Raw genomic sequence first — 23,989 nt, forward strand, 5'->3', positions numbered from 1 at the left:
AATAAAAAAAAATAAATAAAAAATAAAAAATAAAAAAAAAGAAATTGAAATTAAAACCACAATAAGGTATCAAAAAAAATAAAAAATAAAAAATAAATAAAATATAGGCAAAAGATCTGAGGAGATACTTCATCAGAGAAGAGATACAGATGACAAGAAGTAAGCAAATGAAAGATGCTCAATATCATATGTCATTAGGGCACTACAAATTAAAACAATGAGATACCACTACACACCCATTAAAACAGCTAAAATCCAGAACACTGATAACACTAAATGTTGGGAAGATATCGAGCAACAGGAACTCTAAATTCATTGCTAGTGGGAATGCAAAATGATATAGTCATTTTGAAAGACAGTATGGCAATTTCTAACAAAACTAAACATGCTCTTTATTTTATTTCCAAGATTTTATTTAAATTCAGGTTAACATACAGTGTAGTATTGGTTTCAGGAGTAGAACTTAGTGATTTATTACTTACATATAACACCCAGTGCTCATCACAAGTGCCCTCCTTAATGTCCATCACCCATTTACCCCATCCCTTCACTCACCTCCCTTCCAGCAATTCTCAGTTTGTTCCCTGTAGTTAAGAGTTTCTTATGGTTTGCCTCCCTCTGTTTTTATCTTATTTTATTTTTCCTTTCCTTCCCCTATGTTCACCTGTTTTGTTTCTTAGATTCCATATATGAGTGAAATCATAAAGTATTTGTCTTTCTCTGACTGACTTATTTCACTTAGTATAATACACTCTACTTCTATCTACATCATTGCAAATGGCAAAATTTCATTTTTTAAATGGTTGAGTAGCATTCCTTTGTATATATATATATACCTCATCTTCTTTATGATTCATCAGTCAATGGACATTTGGGCTTTTACCATAATTTGCCTATTGTTGATAGTGCTGCTATAAATATTGGGGTGCATGTGCCCCTTTGAATCAGTATTTTTGTATCCTTTGGATAAATACCTAGTAGTGCAATTGCTGGATCCTAGGGTAGTTCTATCTTTAACTTTCTGAGGAACCTACACACTATTTTCCAGAGTAGCCGCACCAGTTTGCATTCCCACCAACAGTGTAAGACAGTTCCCCTGTCTCTGCATCCTTGCCAACATCTGTTGTGTCCTGTGCTGTTAATTTTAGCCATTCTGACAGGTGTAAGGTGGCATCTCATTGTGGTTTTGAAATATATTTCCCTGATATAAGACCCAGAGCTAATATCATCCTCAGTGGGGACAAACTGAGAGCTTTTCCCCTAAGGTCGGGAACATGACAGGGATGTCCAACTCTCACCACTGTTGTTCAACATATACTGGAAGTCCTAGCCTCAGCAATCAGACAACAAAAAGAAATAAAAGGCATGCAAATTGAAAAGGAAGAAGTCAAAGTTTCACTTCACAGATGACATGATACTCTATATGGAAAACCTGAAAGTCCACCCAAAAATTACTAGAATTAATGCGTGAATTCAGCAAAGTCACAGGATATAAAGTCAATGTGAAGCTATTTGCTGCATGTCTATCCACCAATAATGAAGCAACAGAAGGAGAAACCAAGGAATTGATCCCATTTTCAATTGCACCAAAAAGCATGATACCTAAGATTAAACCTAACAAAAGAGGTAAAAGATCTGTACTCTGAATACTATAGAACATTCATGAAAGAAATTGAAGAAGACACGAAGAAATGGAAAACATTCCATGGTCATGGATTGGAAGAACAAATATTGTTAAAATGTCTATATTGCCTAAACCAATCTACATATTCAATGCAATCCCTATCGAAATAACACCAGCATTTTTCACAGAGCTAGAACAAACAATTCTAAAATTGGTATGGAGCCAGAAAAGACCCCAAATAGCTAAGGTAATGTTGAAAAAGAAAAGCAAAGCGGGAGGCATCACAATTCCAGACTTCCAGCTATATAGCAGAGCTGTAATCATTAAGACAGTATGGTACTGGCACAGAAACACAGAGATCAATGGAACAGAATAGAAAATCCAGAAATGGACCCACAACTGTTTGGTCAACTCATCTTTGACAAAGCAGGTAAGAATATCCAATGGAAAAAAATCCATTTATACAATGGAAAAACAACATTTGTTATTGTTCCACCAACAAATGGTGTTGGGAAAACTGGAGAGTGACATGCAGAGGAATGAAACCAGACCACTGTCTTACACCATACACACACAAAAAATCAAAATGGATGAAAGATCTAAATGTGAGACAGGAAACCATTAAAATCCTGGAGAGAACACAGGCAGCAACCTCTTTGACCTCAGCTGTAGCAATTTCTTCCTAGATATGTCTCTGGGGGTAGGGGAAACAGAAGCAAAAATGAACCATTGGGACTTTATCAAATAAAAAGGTTCTGCACAGCGAAGGAAACAATCAACAAAACTAAAAGGCAACCTACAGAATGAGAGAAGATATTTGCAGATTACATATTGGATAAATGGCTAATATCCAAAATCTATAAAGAACTTACCTAATTCAACCCCCAAAAACAAATAATCCAGTTAAGAAATGGGCAGAAGACACTTCTCCAAAGAAGGCATACAAATGGCTAACAGCCACATGAAAAAATCCTCAACATCACTCATAAACATACTCTTTCCATATGATCCAGCAATTGCACTCCTTGGTACTTACCCAAATGAGAGGTAAACTGTAGACAAATGTTTATAGCAGCTTTATTCAAAATTGCTGGAACTTAGAAGCAAGATGTCCTTCAACAGGTGACTATGTTAACAAACTGTGGTACATCCATACAATGGAATATTACTCAATGATAAAAATAAATGAACTATCAAGCCACAAAAAGACATGGAAGATTCTTAAGTGCATATTAGTAAGTGAAATAAGGCAATCTGAAAAGGGTACATACTGTATGATTCCAACTATATGATATTCTGGAAAAAGCAAAACTATGGAGACAATTTTTTTAAAAATCAGTTTTTGTTTGTTTTGCCAAGAGTCCAGGAGGAAAGAGGGAGGCATGAATAGGTGGAACTCAGGTGTTTCACAGGATAGTGAAGCTATACTGTATGACACTGTGATGGTAAATACATGCCATTATACATTTTTTAAAACCCATAGAATGTACACACACAGAGTGAATCGTAATATAAACAATGGATTTTAGTTAACATATAAATATTGGCTTATCAGTAGTAACAAAATGGACCACACTAATGCAAAATGTTCATAACAGAGGAAGTTGGGTGGGTGGGGTAAGATGTTGGAGTGTATATAGGAATTATTTGTATTTTATGTTAATTTTTCTGTAAATCTAAAGCTGCTCTTTTTTTTAAATTTTTTTTAATGTTTATTCATCCTTGAGAGAGAGAGAGGGGGGGACAAGCACAAGTGGGAGAGAGGCAGAGAGGGAGACACAGAATCTGAAGCAGGTTCCAGGCTCTGAGCTGTCAGCCCAGAGCCTGACACAGGGCTCAAACTCACGAACTGTGAGATCATGACCTGAGCCAAAGCCAGACACTTAACCAACTGGCCACCCAGGTGCCTCCTAAAGCTGCTCTTAAAAGCAGAGTCTAGGGGCACCTCAGTGGCTCAGTTGGTTGAGCGACCAACTTTAGCTCAGGTCATGATCTCATGGTTTGTGAGTCTGAGCCCCGCATCAGACTTACTGCTGTCAGTGCAAAGCCTGCTTTGGATCTTCTGCCTTCCTCTGTCTCTGTCCCTCCTCCACTCATGCTTGCTCTCTCTCTCTCTCTCTCTCTCTCTCTCTCTCTCTCTCTTTCAAAAATAAATAAACCTTTAAAAGAATTTTAATAAAAATTAAAAAAAAAAATAAAAGAATCTATTTGGGGCTCCTGGGTGGCTCAGTTGGTTGAGTGTCTGACCCTATATTTTGACTCAAGTCATGATCTCACAGTTGTGAGATCAAGCTCTGATTTGGGCCTTGTGTCAGGCTCAGAGCCTGCTTAAGATTCTCTCTCCCTCTCCCTTTGCCCCTCCTATGCTCATGCATGTGCGGACTCTCTAAATAAATAAATAAATAAATAAACAAACAAACAATAGAGTCAATTAATTTAAAAGAACAACAACAACAAAGTTGGAGGACTCACATAACCTGATTTCAGGATTTACTATAAAGCTGCAATAACAAAGACTATGTGGTGTTGGAAAAAGGATAGACCTATAAATCTGTGGAATGGAATCGATTTTTGAAATAGATCCTTGTATACATGGCCAAATTATTTTCAACAAGGTACAAAGTTAATTCAATAAAGAAACGATGATATTTTTAAGAAATGGCACTGAGAAAATTGAATACACATATGCAAAACAAACTTCAACCCATAACATGTACTTCATGAAAAAATTAACTCAAAATGGGTCATAGACCTAAATGTATCATGTAAAATAATCAAACTTCAAGAGTAAAACATAGACAAAAATCCTTATGACCTTGACTTTGGCAAAGTTTCCTTAACTATGAAACTAAAAGCATAAACCATAAAAGAAAAAAATTGTCAAATTAGACTTCATCAAAATTTAAAACTTTTGCACTTTGAAAGTTACTATTTTTTTTTTTATTTTTTTTTTCAACGTTTATTTAGTTTTGGGACAGAGAGAGACAGAGTATGAACGGGGAAGGGGCAGAGAGAGAGGGAGACACAGAATCGGAAACAGGCTCCAGGCTCTGAGCCATCAGCCCAGAGACTGACGCGGGGCTCGAACTCACGGACCGCGAGATCGTGACCTGGCTGAAGTCGGACGCTTAACCGACTGCGCCACCCAGGCGCCCCTGAAAGTTACTATTAAGAGAATGAAAAAAAAAACAAGCACAGACTTGGAGAAAACATTTACAAAGCACTTATCTGAGATACTATCTGTATCCAAAATACATCACTAATGCTCAAAACTAAATAATAAGAAAACAACCCAACTTTTTAAATGTGCAAAATAATTGATAGATATTTAACCAGAGAAAATATATGGGTGGAAAATAAGCACAAGAAAAATGCTCATCATTATTAGTCACTATGGAAATGCAAATAAAAATCACAATTTGATCACACTACACATTTATTAGAATTATAGAATAAAATAAAAATCTGAAAATACCTAGTGCTGACAAATAATGCAAGTGGAACTCTCATATATTTCTCATATATTTCTGGTGGGAATGTAAAATGGTACAACCTCTTGTAAAACAATTTTTCAGTGTCTCATAAATTGAAACACTTAATATACCACCTAGAAATCTCACTCCTAGGTTTCTACTCAGGGGCATTGAAAACTTAACATAGACACAAAAACAGATATTTATAGGAGCTTTATTTATAATCACAAAAACTGACATTCTGAGTGGTAATGAATACCTTCAAATGGTAAATGGGTAAACAAACTGCTACATCTGTACAGTGAAATACTCAGAAATAAAAAGGAGCAAACTATTGATATACACAACATGGATGAATCTCAAATACATTATGCTAAATACAGGAAGGCAGACTCAAAAGACTACGTACTATATAATTCAATTTTAATTACATTTTGGAGAGGACAAAACTATAGGTACAGAAAACAGTTCAGTGACTGTTGGGGGTTGATGGAAGAGTTGACTAAATTAACTACATAGGGCCATGAGGGAGTTTTTTGAAATGATAGATGATGAATCTGGGGACATGTGTCCTGAGTGTAGTGATGATTACATGACTATATGACTATATATATATATAGTCATATATATCAAATATAACTGTACCAAAAAGGGTAAATTTTACTTAATATAAACTATATATCAATATATAAGAAGATTTGGAGAAGGATTTCCATTTCTCATCCACCTTTCCATCCCTTCCCACATACACAACTATAAAATCCTAACAATGATATATAAAATATGTTTTAAATCCTATCAAATTATTGCTGAGCCTTCAAGAAAATAAGGAAAACACTCAGTGGGCAAAAACAGAAAAAACTGAAAATCAGAATGACAGTAACACCATGTTTTGGGGGGAATATTTGAAGATCTCAATACATAAGAGGCTTCAGAAGACTATACTGGAACAAGAGACAAACCCTTGGCTCTACATAATGTAGGAAGTTGGAAATGAAATCATGTCTCAAGCTGTCTCCTCAAAGGCCTACACACTTAGTAAAAGAATGCTCAAGAAAATAATCTTCCCGTTGGCAGAGGAAAGCAACATGGATATCTGTGTATATTAGTTCTGGAGGCGGGGGGAATCTCCCTTGAAAATTTGACCACAAACCTTTGCTAATTTACACTTTGTGCATGGTGGAACACAGAATAATAATTCTAAGCCAAATAATTATAAGATGGCTCTGAGTTAGTATCTTTCTGGAGCACTTGACAGAAGCAAACATAAATCCTCTCATAAAATAGACTGCACAGGATTTCCATATGTGAAATCCAGCTAAACACGAACTGATGATCCAAAATTACAAAGCAACTACTCTGAGCAACAGTTAACAGAAACAAAAAATATCACACTGGACACCTCAGTATTTTCAGATAATGGAATTTTGGGCTTAATAATACAATGTAAGTATGCTTAAGATGTTCAAAGAAATAAAATCTGAGGTTGGAAACATGAGAAAGGAACAAGATACTATCAGTGAAGGCAGATGTATTGGAAGAAACAAATAAGATATATAAGTCAAAACATTTTTTGAAATAAAAAACTTAGACATTTAAATAGTACCTTACACATAATAGAAGAAATAATTAGAAAACTTATTAGCTATGGAACTGAAGAATTACCCAGGGGGTGGCTGGGTGGCTTAGTCGGTTAAGCAACCAACTCTTGATTTCAGCTCAGGCCATGATCTCATAGTTTGTGGGATTGAGCCCTGTGTCTGGCTCTTTACTGACAGCATGGAGCCTGCTTGGGATTCTCTCTCCCTCTCTCTCTGCTCCTCTCCCACTCTCTCTCTCAAAATAAATAAATATTAAACAAAATTTTGGAAGGACAACAAATCTCAAATAGGATAGATAAAAAAGGTAAGGGCATCTTGGTGGCTCAGTCGGTTAAGCATCTGACTCTAGATTTTGGCTCAAGTCATGATCTCACATCGTTTGCTCTGAGCACTGAGTATGAAGCCTGCTTAAAATTCTCTCTCTCCTTCTCCCTCTGACCCTCCCCTGTTACATACTCTCTCTCCCTCTTTCAAAATAATAATAGTAAAAAAAGATAGTGAAATTTCAAAATACCAAACACAAAGAAAAAGTCTTAAGAATAGCCAGAGGGAAAAGATACTATTGACAAAGAAGAGATATTAGGCCAAAGGAAGACTTTAGTTGCAAAAATAGAAACCAAAGTGGCTGGAATCTGGCTAGTCAAGGATAATGATAGCTACCTAAAACTGAATCTCTCCACAAATACTTCAAAAGCAATATAGGTCAAAAAGAAGAAATAAAATTCAACAAAAGACATGCCTCACCACAATTAGAAGACAGAGGGTGCTACAAACTTCAAACCAGTATAAGTAGAAAAGCATACACCAAATCCAAACAGATCCACTCTTCATACTCTCTTGGTAAGCTTTAGAGAGTAAGGGCCATTCAGGAAAAAAGGATGGAAGAAAGAAGAGGGGAATGAGTAAAGTGCCTAAGATTTACCTAAAATCACTTCCACAGAAAGAAAGTCTACCCAACATTAGAAAAGACTGAAAAGGAGTTCTGGGGTTCTAGAAAATGTAGTTGGGAGACCCCATCCTCTTTAAAATGCCTGTAATTGGGGCGCCTGGGTGGCGCAGTCGGTTAAGCGTCCGACTTCAGCCAGGTCACGATCTCGCGGTCCGTGAGTTCGAGCCCCGCGTCGGGCTCTGGGCTGATGGCTCGGAGCCTGGAGCCTGTTTCCGATTCTGTGTCTCCCTCTCTCTCTGCCCCTCCCCCATTCATGCTCTGTCTCTCTCTGTCCCAAAAATAAATAAACGTTGAAAAAAAAAATTTAAAAAAAAAAATAAATAAAATAAAATAAAATGCCTGTAATGGCTGCTTCCTGGAAGGTGGTATCATGTGGAATCTCTTAGCTTCAGTATCTGGTACTCCTGGAAGGGAGTATTTCAAGCCAGATTTCAGGCCAAATAAATATTACATATTTATTTTCTCATTATCAGCCCTGTAGTCTCTGGCTGAGCTCACAGCAGAGATTGAAATGTTGCTCTTATAGCTTCGGCCCTGTGCAATTGCTAAGCCCAACTGAACAAGGCAAGGGAGGAAATTATAACCTCTCCTCCACTAGGAGAGGTATGCAGAATTAGTCTTTTGATATGGACCCACTCTTTCCTGTGCTGCTTGTAAATTTTGGGTCTTGTTTGAATTCTCATTGTAAGAAAACAACTGTAAGAAAAAAGCCTATGAGACAAACAGGAAATTTTGAAGATGACTGGATAACTGATTCAGTTCAGGAACTATCTTGAATAAACATTTTTCCAAAGAAAACTTACTATCCATTTCATTTCCTGGGGTCCTATGTTGGATTACATCTTCCTGAATCCCTTGGGTTGGAGTGTCAGAGTGGTAGGTAGGTAGGTTCTACCTTTGAGGATGAGGGTTCTTTGTCTGGCATAAGGGAGCAGGAACCATGAAGATAACCTGACCCTTAGTTCTTCCAAATAGCAATCTTGGGTGGGGAAAAGATTCTTCCTAGAAAAAAATGAAGCTAACTCAAAAATTCCAGGGCCCTTTGCCAATGGACAAGTCTCCCTGGGGATCCTAGGACTGGTCTAATCTGCTTAAACTCCTGAGACCTGGTCAGACTAAGGCAGACTGAAAGAATAGATTGTTCATCTGTTAGTTTCCTGTCAGTGACCAGTAAGAAGTAGCCTCTACCTAATGTTGAGAGCCTATTGGATATCCTGGTAAACCTGTGAGGGGGTGGGGTGAGAGAGACATCATGGAGAGTACTATAGAGTCAGAGGGAGTAGAGAATCAGGAACTCACACTATAAATGAGCAGCTGGCTTACAACTGAATTCACTGCATCCTCACTCTGGGCCTGACATCAGTACAGCCAATGTCCTCGCCTGCAGATGCTGAAGCCCATGGAGAAGGTCAGTGAATATGTTCAGTTCTCCCATGCTGAAAGTTGACATCCTCTCTTGGTATCATCAGAGATGAACACTCACTGGCTCCCTCAGCAATCACCTGTGTTCAGATCAGATCACACCAGGGCTCTACACACAATGACCATTGATGACATTACAGATCTTAACTCAGTTTACCTCTGCCTTGCTCTGTTTATTCTTTAGATGTCTAGCTGTATCTCTTCTTGCCTAACTCTCTCCAGTTAGTTGCTTCTTTCTCTGTGTCCTCCATGTTTCTATCAGGCTCTGAGTCTTCCCACCTGCCCTTCTGGCTCTGGCTGAGGGGCAGATGACTTGGATGAGCAGTTTGGTCTGGTTTTGAGGTGACCTGTATACAAGGCAGATAGAACCCAGAGCCCAGACTAATTATTCTCAGAGTCACCTGGTTGAAGTGAGAGGATTCTAAACCCCTAGATTGGGGGATTGGTTCCACATCATCCACGGACGTATGCCATTATGCTTATGTGAGCCTTTCAGTCTGTTTCCTATTTGGCTTTTCATCTTTCTGGGGATTTTTTTCTCTCATTTTCTAGCTCTTTCTTCACTATGTCCTTCCCCTCCTTTTCTCTAGATCCCTCCTTTCACCATTTTTCCATCCTCTTTCAGCATGAAGCCAGAAAATTTATTTTGGTTTTAATACTTTATTTATAAGTGGCCTTGATCCACAGAGGTGTGAGGACAGTAAAAGACCACATAATTTAAAAAAAATTTTAATTAATGTTTTTTATTTATTTTTGAGAGAAAGAGAGACAGAGAGAGAGTGTGAGCAGGGGAAGGGCAGAGAGAGAGGGAGACACAGAATCTGAAGCAGGCTCCAGGTTCCAAGCTGACAGCACAGAGCCCAATGCGGGGCTCAAACTCACACACCGTGAGATCATGCATGACCTGAGCCAAAGTTGATGCTTAACTGACTGAGCCACCCAGGAGCCCCTGAAAGACCACATAATTAGTCTTGCCTCTATCCCCATCTAGCTACTTGATAAGTCAGCTTGTTTATTCTTTCCTGAAACTCCATTTCCCCATCTTAAAGTCCTGTTAGTGGCACCTTTTAAGAGCACAAAATTCCTCACTGGTTGTTGTGAGGAGCAAATGAGAGAATCTAAGCCATGGAGAATCACAGAAATGGGAGGGATTGTTGCAATTACATTTTTCACAATCTATTCTTGTTTCCTTTTATTTGTAACTTTCACTTTATTTCCTTATTTGACTTTACATTGTTTGCTGCTCATCTACTTTATTTTCTTCTATCTGCCTCATGATTTATTTTTCTTCCTCCCTTCTCATTTGTGTTTTTCTCCCAATCCATTTGCCTGCATAGTTTTCCTGTATATCTGTGCATTTTTCTTTCCTGTACCTTTGAGAAAAGATGGGTTAGGATTCTTAAAGAGGTTTGCAAATATATTACAAAATAAGGTAAATAACATGAAGATTCAGTTTTTCTCATTTCCTCTAAGATCTACAGAATAAATAAAATTACAAGGAAGTAAGCCAAGGAGCCAGAGATGGGACAGGAGTTTAATCTGCTATCCAAAAGAATTTCCTGATCTGGAAAAGTGATTTTTTTTAAACCATAGTTTCTACCTAGAAATTTTCCATGGCAGCGGAACATTGGTTCAAGACCTTAAAGGATCTCTTCCGACATATAGGTGCAAATAAGAAAAGGTGGGAGAAAAGTAAAGGAGAAGGTAATGAACATGTACTAAGCAATTACTGTTTGTAGGTCACTTTAAGTGTATTATTTCCATTATCAATTAATCTTTACACTATTTGACAAACCAGAGATGATATCCCAAAATACTATTAGTAAGTGATTAAAGCTGAGATGTAAGTACTGATTTATCTAATTCCAAACCCTAAGCTTTTTCTACACGTCTACCATATATATGTGAGTTTCACATGTAGATGTTGGATCTCAAAAAGTGATTATTTCACTTCTTAATACCATCTATATAATTGACCAACTAACTCTAGTTCTTTCCAAGACTTTTTCATATGTGTCTATCTCATGTCCCTATCTTTGTGTTTCTGGTTATTTTTACAATCAGTACAATTTTTCAAGACAACATAAATGACACATAGTCCACATTAACCATGACTGCTAATACTGCTGAAAAGAGCCAGTCTAATGTTCAGTTTTGCCTTCATCAATCACAAAGTCCTTCGGTATAATTTCCTACAAATCCATCTTGTACAAATAGCCAAATTCTTAATGTTTAAGGATTAATCATGCTATGTATGGATTAATTTGTCACCTTTTCATTTTGTTTTCCCTCTACATTTTAGGGTATTTGGAGTCAGGAGGAGGTTTTGGGGGTTATTTAGGACTTTTTCCACAAATTATTTAAATCCCCTTCTAAGAGGAGGGAAATGTCAGGAGGAGGAATGTATTCTTGGCTTTATTTGATTTTTGCTTTGTATATAGCTTAGATTGTTATTCTGGAGGGGAAACTCTGAACAACTATTAAGTATTTTAGCAGAAAGGATAAGTGGATTTGAGATCCATCGAGAATTAAGAAAATCAATTGAAATAAAGTTCTCAAATAAGGTTATCTGTGCTGTCTCTCACTCATGTGAATGCCAGAGAAATTTCATTGTAAATAGAGCTTGTTCTTCTGTCTTGTGCATAGTTGTAAAGATCTGTTATGCTAAGCAAGGGCCCTCTCACTGTCAGTCAGTCCATCATTAGATGTGAAGTGTGGTTCAGAGTCTCTCAATTTCAGAAATATGGAGACTTTGCAGTGGATCCAAGTATTAGAGGGCAGAGAAAGGGAAAGAAACTACATTTACCTTGGAAAATGTCTAGATAACATAATAGAAAATATTATTCTAATTTAACAAATTTGTTAAGGTTGTCTATCACATAGTAAAGAAAAGTTTCAACATAAATCTTAATTTTTTCTGAGGCTAGGATAACATAAATTGTTCCATAATAGATGTAGGTTAGACATATCCAGGCATTTGATAGCAGTACCCCTTTTAATTACCACTAAAAAAGGCCCAAAAGCTATTTAGTTATTAATTCTACCATAGCCCAAAGAGAGAAAACTAAGTATCCTAAAACCAATTCTCCTGTGAGCCTAATGGTTAATTTTCACAATGATAGGTTAACATTTATTGAATTTGTAACATCTTGTATGTAATTAAATGACTTCAGGTATTTTCTATTTTTGCATTTGTTTAGGGGTCTGTCTTTATTTTTCTTAATTTTAACATCTAAGGAAATCATCTCAGAGTATGGTCATCTGAGGTCAATATGCCTAAGAATTAAATTTGTTTGACTTTGGTTAATTATACCATGAATCTAACCCTTCTAAATCCTTTGAGAAGTATATTTGTAGACATCTCAAGATTCTTTTAGCCAAAGCCATTCCCACTTTATTTTCATAATTCCAGTGGAATGGAAGCATCATGAGGACAATGATTTTGATCACTTTTTCAAGTGTCTAAAACAGGGCCTGGCCCATAAGAGGCTCTTAATAAATATTGGTTGAGTGAATGAATAAATTAAGTATTAAGTTGAATTATCCCTTTTTAATATTTTCAATAAACTTTAATTGCATACATATGTAACTATTTATCAAACTAGTACTACACAATGTTCAGTTTAAGAGGAGTATTTAAACACTAAGAGTAAGAAGATGTAATGGGTAAATGAGAAGTGTGTTATCTTTGGTGTACTTTATAACAGCTAAATCATAGAATAATAACATCACTTTCTACCTTGAAAATGTGTGTAAAGAAATACATAAAAGTAGAGGAATGCTGAGTTTTAAATAAATGGAAAGTAGAGAAAAGCGTTAAACAATAAATATTTTATAGTTCTATCATCTATAAGCAGCCATTCAACATTTTGGTGAACTTCCTTCCAATCTTTTATCAATACAAAGCAAATTTCTTTTTAATTAATGTAGTGAGAATACCAAATATACTGACTTGTATCTTGCTTTTTGTTTTGCTTAAATTTATAATGTAAGTATTTCAACATTATTACACAGAGTTCATAAACATAATTTTAACGACTGCATATTTCTTTAATTTTCAATGATATAACCATTCCTCTACTATAGCTTTTTTTTTTTGCTATTATAAATAGTGATAATTTATAATTTTGTATATAAAGCTTTTTCTCAACTGGTAATTAATTTCTTGGAGTCAGTTTTTAAAATAGTTGAATCTATTCACATTTAGCAAACTTATATAGCACAATGTGCCAGGCACTATTCCAGAAAATTCACAAGTATTGATTCATTTAATCCTCATAATCCAATAAAGTAGGTACTATCAGTATTATTCTCATCTTAGAAAGGAAGAAACTGAGGCATGTTAATTTAAGTCGCCTCAGTTTACGCAGTTGGTAAGTGGAGAAGCCAGGATTTAAATCCAGATGTTTGGACTCCAAGGTCTGTATTTTTAAAGGGACCTTACATTAAAAGGAATTAACATTCTTAAAGTTTTTGGTACCTATTGCCAAACTGCTTTCCAACCAAGAATGGAGTACAATTTCACCAGCATTGATGTTGTAATTAAAATTTTTTAATTTATGGATCAGAAATGGTATCTGATTGTTTTAAAACTGTTGTTTGATTACTAATAAGTTTGAATGCTTTGGGATGGTTTTTCCACTTCTGAGTTACGAGTTCTTATTCTTTTATTTTTCTCTCTTTTTTCTCTTTCTCTAGACTTATCATGATGCTTTATTCTTTTTATCTCTTGACATTAGGTGTTTTGGATGGGCTTTTTACATAATAAATTTAATATATTGTTGCCCCTTGTATTTGTGTTCTTTTTGAATCAGTTATTTGTTAAAAATACATAAGGTAGTTTTTTGTTGTTGTTGTTGTACCAAAGTTTCCCATTTGATGTAAAAATCTATCAAATCTATCTTTCTCTTCATGATTTCTTGTATGACTGAGAGAAAGACCTCAAGCACAAATTCCTTAAGTGGTCAAATAGACATTGCAATGGCATGACAATGGCGTGTCTTGGGACTGACCTTCCAGTCCCACTAGCCTGGAACAGAGACCAGCACTAAACTCCAATGAGTTGATGATGAGAACAGGCACAGTGCAGCAAGACCTTCTGATTGTTCTTCCCTGGGAAGCAGAATCTAGATTTTTATGTGAGGTATCCTTTACAGAAGACTGTAGTTTAATAAAACACATCTCTGTAGGCCAGAGGGGTGATGATTTATCACCTCTGGTTCAGAAGTTCTCCTTCATTCAAAATTCAATACTATTTTCTTCCAGTTTTTCTGTGAGCTTTTGAAATATATGCAAAATTTTATACAATTGTAATTAGGTTGTGGTGTGAAGTGTCTAGTTGCTTTTTTTTTTTTTTAACGTTTATTTATTTTTTTGGGACAGAGAGAGACAGAGCATGAACGGGGGAGGGGCAGAGAGAGAGGGAGACACAGAATCAGAAACAGGCTCCAGGCTCTGAGCCATCAGCCCAGAGCCCGACGCGGGGCTTGAACTCACGGACCGCGAGATCGTGACCTGGCTGAAGTCGGACGCTTAACCGACTGCGCCACCCAGGCGCCCCTCTAGTTGCTTTCTTAAACTAAAGCATTAATTTATATTTCTTTTCTCTTGTCCTCAAGTTTCTCTTTCTCTTTTGGAAAGCAGAAGAATCAATGAAATAATGAAATATTAAATGTTATGATGGTGATTTCTCTAACTGTAAAAGAATAATTGTTACTTTTTTCTGTATGATGGACTTATACTGAATACTCTCATTTCCTGACTAATAGAATATAATATGTTCATTGGAAATTAAGGCAGAAAGGTCACTATATAAATTAGAATTTAAAACTCCTTGAAATGTTCAAAAGAAAGCTATATAGAAAGGGAGAAGCACACAGAGTAATGCAACATTTTCAAAGAGGATTAAAATAATATAATCATATATTCAATATTGCAAATTTGGTAAATATGAATTTAAAACAGATTTCAGTTAGTGGGTTACATAATTAGAAAGTGATCAACAAAATTATACTGTTTAAATATTCATTTCCTTGTTCAAAAATCATTAATCAAAAGTTTACTCTATGTTGGATAACAGGTAGATACTTTTGTTCCACAACTATCACCTTGTAGTTATGTTTTCCCTCACTATTTTGGCCCTGAAGTTGATTCTATGTTAATGAATACAAACATTTAAATTGGAATTATACCAACACCGAATCCATATAAATTCTTGATATGAAATTACTCTTAATAATTCTATTAACCCAAATTAATTCCTTAACCAACTTTCTAGTATAGTACTTAAGATATTTCCAATTTCTGTCAATACTAAATCATTTTCACCCAAACTAATTCCTTTATGTTTAATATACCAACACAGTTCTGTTATCAGCCTTCATACAAATCAAGTTTACATAATAGCTTCTGCTACCGTAGGTTTTCTTTTGCAGACATATTTTTTCCTGTTCCATTTTCCCAGGTCAAAATTTGTAGATCTAAATCTTAGCATATCCAGTTTTACCTATGTTCAGTTTTATTTTTGTATGGATTATTTCTATCAATTATATTTAGTATTTATTTCTTAGCTAATCCATTATATAGTTGTAAATATTTCAGTATTGGTCTCTTCCTGAGAATTGATCTAATTTAATTTAATTCTTCTGATTATTTTGGGGGCCTTGTTTAAACTTTATACAGCACTTGTGGCTCAAAGAGCAAATAGTGTTGCGTCATGACAGATGGTAGCTACACCTGTGATAAACATAGCGCAGCATGTAGAGGTGTTGAATCACTATGTTGTATACCTGAAACTAATGTAACATCGTGTGTCAACTATACTCAAAAAGAAAAAGAGCAAATAATGGAATTTTAAAAAGCTACTTCTAAAGAAATTAAGCTATTTTCCGTAAAAGAAAGCTGGGGGGGAATGATAGGCTATTGGGGAAGGCTTTGTTGAGGAGGTGGCATATGATCTGCGTCACAAAAAAATAAGAAAGAATTCACCAGGTGCCAATAGAGGTAAAGGGCATTACACACCAAACAACCAGCATGTGTGAAAGCATGGAGGCAAGTAGGAGTGGAGTGTGTACATAGTAGGCACCAAGTGATGAGTGAATGAACAGATGGGTGGGTTTGTGTATGGTAAATAGTAACTGGAGTGTAGGGTGCATAAAGGGAGTGGAGGAGGTTAAAATGAGAGAATGAAAGGCTAATTGGATATGGAGATGAGTGAGGAAGAAGCAGAGAGGTCACCCAGTCTCCTACTTAAATGAGTGGTTGTGTCTTGATGCTGTTAAACAAGAAAGCAGACAGAAGGAAGTGAAGGCTCCAGTCCACTCTTTGCTTTTGGACCATTTTGAGCTGAAACAAGACCCGATGCACTGGAATCTGTCCTATTTCCAAAGACCACCAAAAAGACTTTTTATCACTCCTTAGTCACTATGATGCTTTCAAATCCCTCATTAAAATCAGTAAAGTATTCCTTTTCTCTAATTTAATACTCTTGTTGCACTTACCTTCATTCCTATAGCTCTGTCTTGTGAGAGGTGGAGAACATTTGGTTGCATATTTGAATAGGGATATTTCCCAGATTGTTCTTTCTTAACATCTTAAATGTCTCTTTCCAGTGTTCTTCTGATTCAGTCCCTTCCTTAGCATGTAATTGTTTGTTTCAGGGATGATCTGATCAGCCCATCAGCCAAAGGCATTATACACATTGAATTTTTAAAAATGCAAAATGTGCTTATTTAGTTCTTATTATACTTTCCTCCGTGTCTCCAATCAATTTTTTCTTTAGTTGTTTCTTTTCTTATTTCTGGAAACTTTAAAGGTAATAAAGAAATAAGGATAGCATGGCATGGTAAAAGGTCTCATGAATATTCAGCTTGACGGAAAAGGTTAATGAATGTATTCAAACTTCAAAGGGACTTTACCCCCACTCTCAATAAGTTGTTCTTTACCATGATTAAATTCAAAGAATGAGGAATGTAACTACAAGGAAAGGAGGGTTATAACATATGTGTGTGTGTATTCCTGAATAAATGAGGCATTCATTAATGGTATAACCTGAAAGAGGTAGTAACACCTCTGCCTGAGGCACCTTGGTGTGGTGAAAAAGGTATTCTAAGGACTTTAAAGCTGTAGTTTCCCATTGCTTTCATTTAATAGCTATATAATCTTGAGCAGATTACTTTAGCTCTCTGAGCCTCAGTTTCCTGATCTGTAAAATGGAGGTAGCGTCTACTTCACAAGATTTTTGTAAGAGTTAAATGGGATTATATATGTGACTGTGCTTTTGTAAACTATAAATTACTATAAATGAGTAAAGAAGTTTTATCTGAATAGACATTCATTTGGAATGATTTGAGAGGTTATATATGAGGGATTATGTAAACTTTTAGGGGCACCATCTTTTCCAGAGAGGATTCCAACATCAGATGTTCTTCCTGGGCTAGCTCATCCTCGGAGTCCACGAGACTGTTTTTTTTACCTGTTGCAGTGATTTGGTGACAAAAAGGCCATTTCCGCCTCATAGAGTGAGGTAAGACACAATTTCCAAAAGATTGTCCCATTTTATGTATGTATCATAATATATGTAACCAGTGCCTGAGGGGTATTTATTTGTAGAGTGAAGATGAACAGTGGGGTCAAAGTGTTTCCTGTAACATTATTCCCTCCTGATGGGAGAAATTTAGGTAGAAATTCTGGCCTCCCTATAAGTTGAGGCAGAAACATAGAGAGGAGAAATTCACCCCAATCCTAGAAATATCTTCTACAAATAATGATAATTTTGCCCTTTCCTTTTTTCATTCCAGTGGTGTACTAGAGCCAGTTAGTACCAGCTCTCAAGGGTCAATTATTAAATTTTCAGGAATTTTAAGAACTTGTTAAACAGAGCTATTATAAACAAATTATATAAACTTAAAACCAAATAAATTATATTAAAAAACAAAGGTAATACTAAAATTCATTACTTCCAAAGTTTTTTCATTTATATTTTACTAATATCTATGTTCTCAAGGTTATTTACATCTATTGTATCTATATGGTTGTAAAAATTATATGATAGTAACCTAAGGTGTATCCATTCCTAAAACATGTTTAGTGGTTTCAATCATTTCTAGCTTGAAATAGGTCATGGTGGGAGGATTTACACTTTGGAAATTGGCAAATGCTATAGATCAGAGCCCCTCCCAGAGCCATCTGTTAAACACTTACCAACACCCTACTCCTTTAATTCATTTGTCATATGCTTTGGCTGGTACTTGTAGGGCATTCAAACCCCTGTAGGTTTGGGGGTAGTTGACAGTGAAGCTTTGGAATCAGACTTCCCAGATTTGAATCCATGCTTCACTATTTACTGTGTGATGTTGGGCAAATTACTGATCCTTTCTGTGAAGTTAGAAGAAAGATTACCTACCCCATGCATGATTTTGAAGTTAGAGCACTTATTACCTAAAACGCATGTAGAACAAACAATACCTAACACATAATATACATAATTATTTTAATTTAGATACATTTTTTATTTCAAGTTTTTATTTAAATTCTAGTTAGTTAACATATATGGTAAAATTGGTTTCAGATGTGGAATTTAGTATTTCATCACTTACATATAACACCCAAGTGCTCATCACAAGTGCCCTTTTTAAATTATGCCATGAAGCCTCTTTCTAGTCCTATTTTACTAAGGATTTTTAAAATCAGGTATCACTGCTGAATTTTATCAAATGTTTTTACATCTCATTGACTAGACACTTTTGATCTTTGGCATATTAATATGGTGAGTTTTATTAGTAGAATTCTTCATATAAGAAAAACCTTAAATCCCTGGAATAAATTTCAGTTAGCATGGTGCACTGTTCTTTGAACACACTAGTGAATTCCATTTGCTAATAATTTGTTTTGCCTATTTCCTTATTAATATAAATTATCTTGGTCAAAATTTTCTTTTGTGTACTTTTTAGGTTTTGGTATCAGTGGTTTTATGACTTTCTAAAAGTAATCAGGAAGCTTTTATTTTTTCTGTTCTTGTAAACAGATTTGGTAGCCTTCAAAAATATCTGATTGCTGCAATATTAGAAAGAACTCACCTAAGGAACTATCAGAGCCTGGCCCTATTTTGTCATAGCTCTTTGTCTTCTCTATTTTAATAATTCTCAAATTTGGCTGCACATTGGACTTACTAGGGAACTTTTAAAAATATTGATGACTGAGCCCTCTCAATACATTCTGTTTTAATTGGTCTGATATGCAGCTAGGGCATGGGGACATTTTATTTTATTTATTTATTTTAATTCCAGCATCATTAACATACAGCATTACATTAGTTTAAGGTGTATAATATAGTGATTCAAAAATTCTATACATTACTCAGTTCTCATCATGATAGTGTATTCTTAATCTCCTTCACCTAATTCACTCATTCACCCATCTACCTCCTCTCTAACCATCACTTTGTTCTCTATATTTAAGAGCCTGCTTTTTCGTTTGTCTCTTTTTTCTTTGTTTTGTTTCTTCAATTCCACATATGAGTGAAACCATAGGTATTTGTCTTTGTCTGACTGACTTATTTCACTTAGCATTATACCCTCTAGTTCCATCTATGTTGTTGCAAATGGCAATATTTCATTCTTTATATGGCTGAATAATATTAATTGTACATATATGCCACATATATACACATCTATACCACATATTTTTTTAAAGTTTAATTTTAATTCCAGTATAGTTAACATACAGTGTTATATTAGTCTTATGTGTACAATATAGTGATTCAACAACTCTATACATTACTTGGTGCTCATCATGATAAGTGTGCTCTTTAATCCCCATCACCTAATCCACCCATCCCTCCACCCACCTCCCATCTGGTAACCATCAGTTCATTCTCTATAGTTAAGAATCTGTTTCCTGTCTTCTCTCTCTCTCTCTCTCTCTCTCTCTCTCTCTCTCTCCCTTTGTTCATTTGTTTTGTTTTTAAATTCCACATATGAGTGAAATCATTGGTATTTGTCTTTCTGTGACTTATTTCACTTAGCATAATACATTCTAGCTCCCTCTACATTGTTGCAAATGGCAAGATTTCATTCTTTTTGATTGCTGAGTAAATATGCCTGTGTGTGTGTGTGTGTGTGTGTGTGTGTATGTATCCCACATCTTCATTTTTTTAATTATTTTTAAAGTTTATTTATTTGAGAGACAAAGAGAGCATGAGTGGGGTAGGGGCAGAGATAGAGGGAGAGAGAGAATCCAAGCAGGCTTTGCACTGTCAGTTCAGAGCCCAATGTGGGGCTTGAACTCACAAACCATGAGATCATGACTTGAGCCAAAATCAAGAGTTGGATGCTCAACCACCTGAGCCACCCAGGTACCCCCACATCTTCTTTATCCATTCATCAGTTGATGGTGATTTGGTCTCTTTCCATAATTTGACTAGTGTTGATAATGCTGCTGTAAACATAGGGGTGCATGTGCCCCTTTGAATCTGTATTTTTGTATCCTTTAGGTAAATACCTAGTAGTGCAATTGCTAGGTCATAAGACAATACTATTTTTAATTTTTTGAAGAGCCTCCATACTATTTCCAGAGTGGTTGCACCAGTTTGCATTCCCACCAATAGTGCAAGAGGGATCCTTTTTCTCCACAACCTTGTCAACACTTGTTACTTCTTGTGTTTTTGATTTTAGCCATTCTGACAGGTGTGAGGTGATCCTCAGTGTGATTTTGAATTGCATTTCCTTGATGATGAATGATGTTGAGCATCTTTTCATGTGTCTGTTGGCCATCTGTATGTCTTCTTTGGAGAAATGGCTGTTCATGTCTTTTGCCATGGGAACATTTAAAAACTCTTCAAGTTGGGGCACCTGGGTGGCTCCGTCAGTTAATCGTCCAACTCTTGATTTCGGCTCAGGTCATGATCTCACAGTTTGTGAGTTTGAGCCCTGCATCAGGCTCTGAGCTGACAGTGTAGAGCCTGCTTGGGATTCTCTCTCTCTGCCCACCCCCCCCCCCCCCCGCCCCCGTGCACTCTCTCTCTCTCAAAAAATAAATAAATAAACTAAAAAACAAAACAAAACCAAAAAACCCCACAAAAATCTTATAAAAACTCAAGTGACTATAATGTGAAGCTAAGGTTTAGAACAACTGCATTTCATTCCTTTCACTCAGAATATTAGCTTATCTTGATTTCTATCTTTTCTTTAATGAGTTTTAGTGATTTATATTTACCTAGAAAATTATCTTTTCCTCCAGTACATATTTCCCCCTCTGGTCTTCCTTAAGTTAATTTTGTTTATCTGCTTCTAACCTCTACATCAATTTTATCTTGTCTTATTTCATTTATGTTTATTCCTTTTTGTTAAATAATAAAACTATTTCAGGCTATTAACTTTCTCTAACAAAAATCTGTGTATAGTACTTATTAATATATGCTACTTTTATTATCAGTACTTTTTAGATAATCTGTAATTACTGTTTGATTTCCTTTTTTTGATCTAAGGATTGTTTTCAAAGGGTTTTTTTTCCCTCCATTTTCAAGTAGCTGGGGTTATTTTCATAATCATGTCTAGTTTTATTATTGTCACAGAAACACTTCTGAATTACTTGGCCAATGCTTCTAAAACATCTGCTTGATATTTTTAAAAATTTTTATTATTGAAGTTCTTCTGCTTTATATTAATTGAACACGTGTAATGCCAGGCACTTAAAAAAGGAAAAGCAACTGATTAAATGAGTTTAATAAAAAGAAAACGAAGTGGCACCAGCTGCCCTTCCATCCAGGCAAATTGGTCTCCTAGTTTTGGCCTTCTTGGGAAGGAAGTCCTTGAGACTTGATGCACCAGAATCCCAGATGTGTACTCAGGACTGAGGCCTTCTTCATTGCTTCCCTTACACACCCTTGTTTATCAGAAGCAAGTCTACTCTAAAGTCATTACATTAAGCAGGATCAGCAAACATTTTCTGTAAAGGGCCAAATAGTGAAATATTTTAGGCTTTGTGTGTTGGGTTACTAATATTGCATGAAACATATTTATAATAAAAAGTATTCATTGTTTGTCTGAAGAACACATTTAATGAATCATTTTACATTTTTATTTGCTAAATCCGACAACCGTATTTATAGGCTCTTTGGTCTCTGGCAACTACTCAGCCCTGCCTGTAGTGTGAAAACAATTATAAACAATGCATAAGTAAATGGGAGTGGCTATGTTCCAATTAAACTTTGTTTATAAAAATAGGCAGTGGCCTATATTTAGCTTGGGGGCCATAATTTGTCCTGCCCTACATTAAACTGATAGTTTTCAATGTTTAATGTGCATCAGACTCACATGGAGGTCTTGTATTTTAAATACTGGTTTCTGGACCCCATCCCTGAGTTTGATTCAGTGGCTGAGGTAAGGCCCAACTGTTTGCATTTCTATCAAGTTCTCAGTTAACACTGCTGGGGGTGATGGCCTTTGGAGCACACTTTGAGTACCACTGCATTATAAGAAATGCCTGTTGCCTTTTTATTCCTAAAATCCACTCAGAGGAACATAGGCCTATTTATTGTTACTTATTCAAAAATTTCACCAATGTTGTAAGACAAAAAATTTAAGTGCTACAATTGACATATTCTCAAGGCCAGATCTTCCTGATCAGCAATACTTCCCTAGCACATACGGTACCTTTGCGCTAATTATAAAAAGTCACTCTCTGTCAGGCAAGAACTAGAGGAAAAGGCACCACTTCTCTTGAACTCACACCTCACCAGGGTGCACAGCTTGATAAATTGAGCACAGGCTAGATTACATAGGCTGGATTTCAGCATTCACTCTTCCCTTCAGGAGCCTTTGTGCAGTGCACAAATGGGACAATGCTCCTGCAGCCTTGCTAATCAGAAGAGTGTTATTTACAATTTATTTATCAAAGAAACACATTTGAAATGTAAAATTTCCAGTAAGAGTTTACTAATTTTCTTGAAGTAAAACAAAAACAAAAACCTCAGCAAACAATATTCTCTTTTATCCACTTGGATTTGACAGACTTTTTTCAGCTTTAATGAGGTCTAATTGACAAAATTATAAGATATTTAAAGTATACAATGGGATGATACACAATATTGGTAAGCAAAATCCCATAAACAAGCTGACCAGCCACTGTGCTCTTTTTCTCCCTCAAGAGAAGAAAATAAACACAATTTTAAGAAATCCCCTCTATACAGAAATTTAAGAATATTAATGCCCAGTGTTAGCATAGTGAACATAGTCTGCACTCTTTGGGATCTTTGGAATTCATTTAAGGTTTCTTTGTACTCTAATATAACAACAATATTTTACAAATGTTCCATGACCTTTCAAAAAGATACATTCCCTGTATGGAGGCAAGAGAGTTTGAAATATATTTGCTTATAAATGTATGCTTTTTTGTTAATATTATGCATATATTATATGGATTCTTTATATTCTTACTTATCCCCTTGATCTAATGACTTAGGATATAGTATAATACCCATTAGTTCAGGGAGAAAGGTCTCATTAATGATGTTATATCCCTCGCACTTAGCACAATATGTGAAACATAGTAGACATTCACTTATTAAATGAATAAATTATTTGGGGCTGCAAAATGGGTTGGAATGCAATTGTTCCCAACTGCCCATTCAAACAAAAGATGAATGTTTATCCTTTATACTTTCTCCCTATTGGAATCCTCCAACCTGGAATCAGTGCTGTATTTCTTCCTGAAGCTATACTTCTCTCCAACTTAAGTTTTGAAGGCAGGTTCTACTCAGACCTTATGTTGATCTTAAAAGCTTTTAAAATATAAACACACAAAACAAAATGATTGAAAAGGCATAAACTAAAATATTGATGTGGTTTCTCTCTAGGTGGTTGTTTTTATTTACTTAATTTTGCTTTTTTTGGTATTTTCTAGATGTTCTATAATGAACAGG

The 23,989-nt window shown here is 35.7% G+C and overlaps 1 protein-coding gene across 1 annotated transcript in view; it reads left to right on the forward strand.

The window, feature by feature from the left end:
- Positions 1-23,989, forward strand: part of OR10AD1 (olfactory receptor family 10 subfamily AD member 1) — a 90,934-nt gene that overhangs the window by 40,438 nt on the left and 26,507 nt on the right. Inside the window, exon 2 of the mRNA XM_086713553.1 lies at positions 17,472-17,593. The gene's annotated coding sequence lies outside the window, so the exon portion shown is untranslated. The remainder of the gene's footprint in view (positions 1-17,471; positions 17,594-23,989) is intronic.

This window comes from Puma concolor, chromosome B4 (genome assembly GCF_028749965.1).
Source record: "Puma concolor isolate L17-30 chromosome B4, mPumCon1.1.hap2, whole genome shotgun sequence".
NCBI lineage: Eukaryota > Metazoa > Chordata > Mammalia > Carnivora > Felidae > Puma > Puma concolor.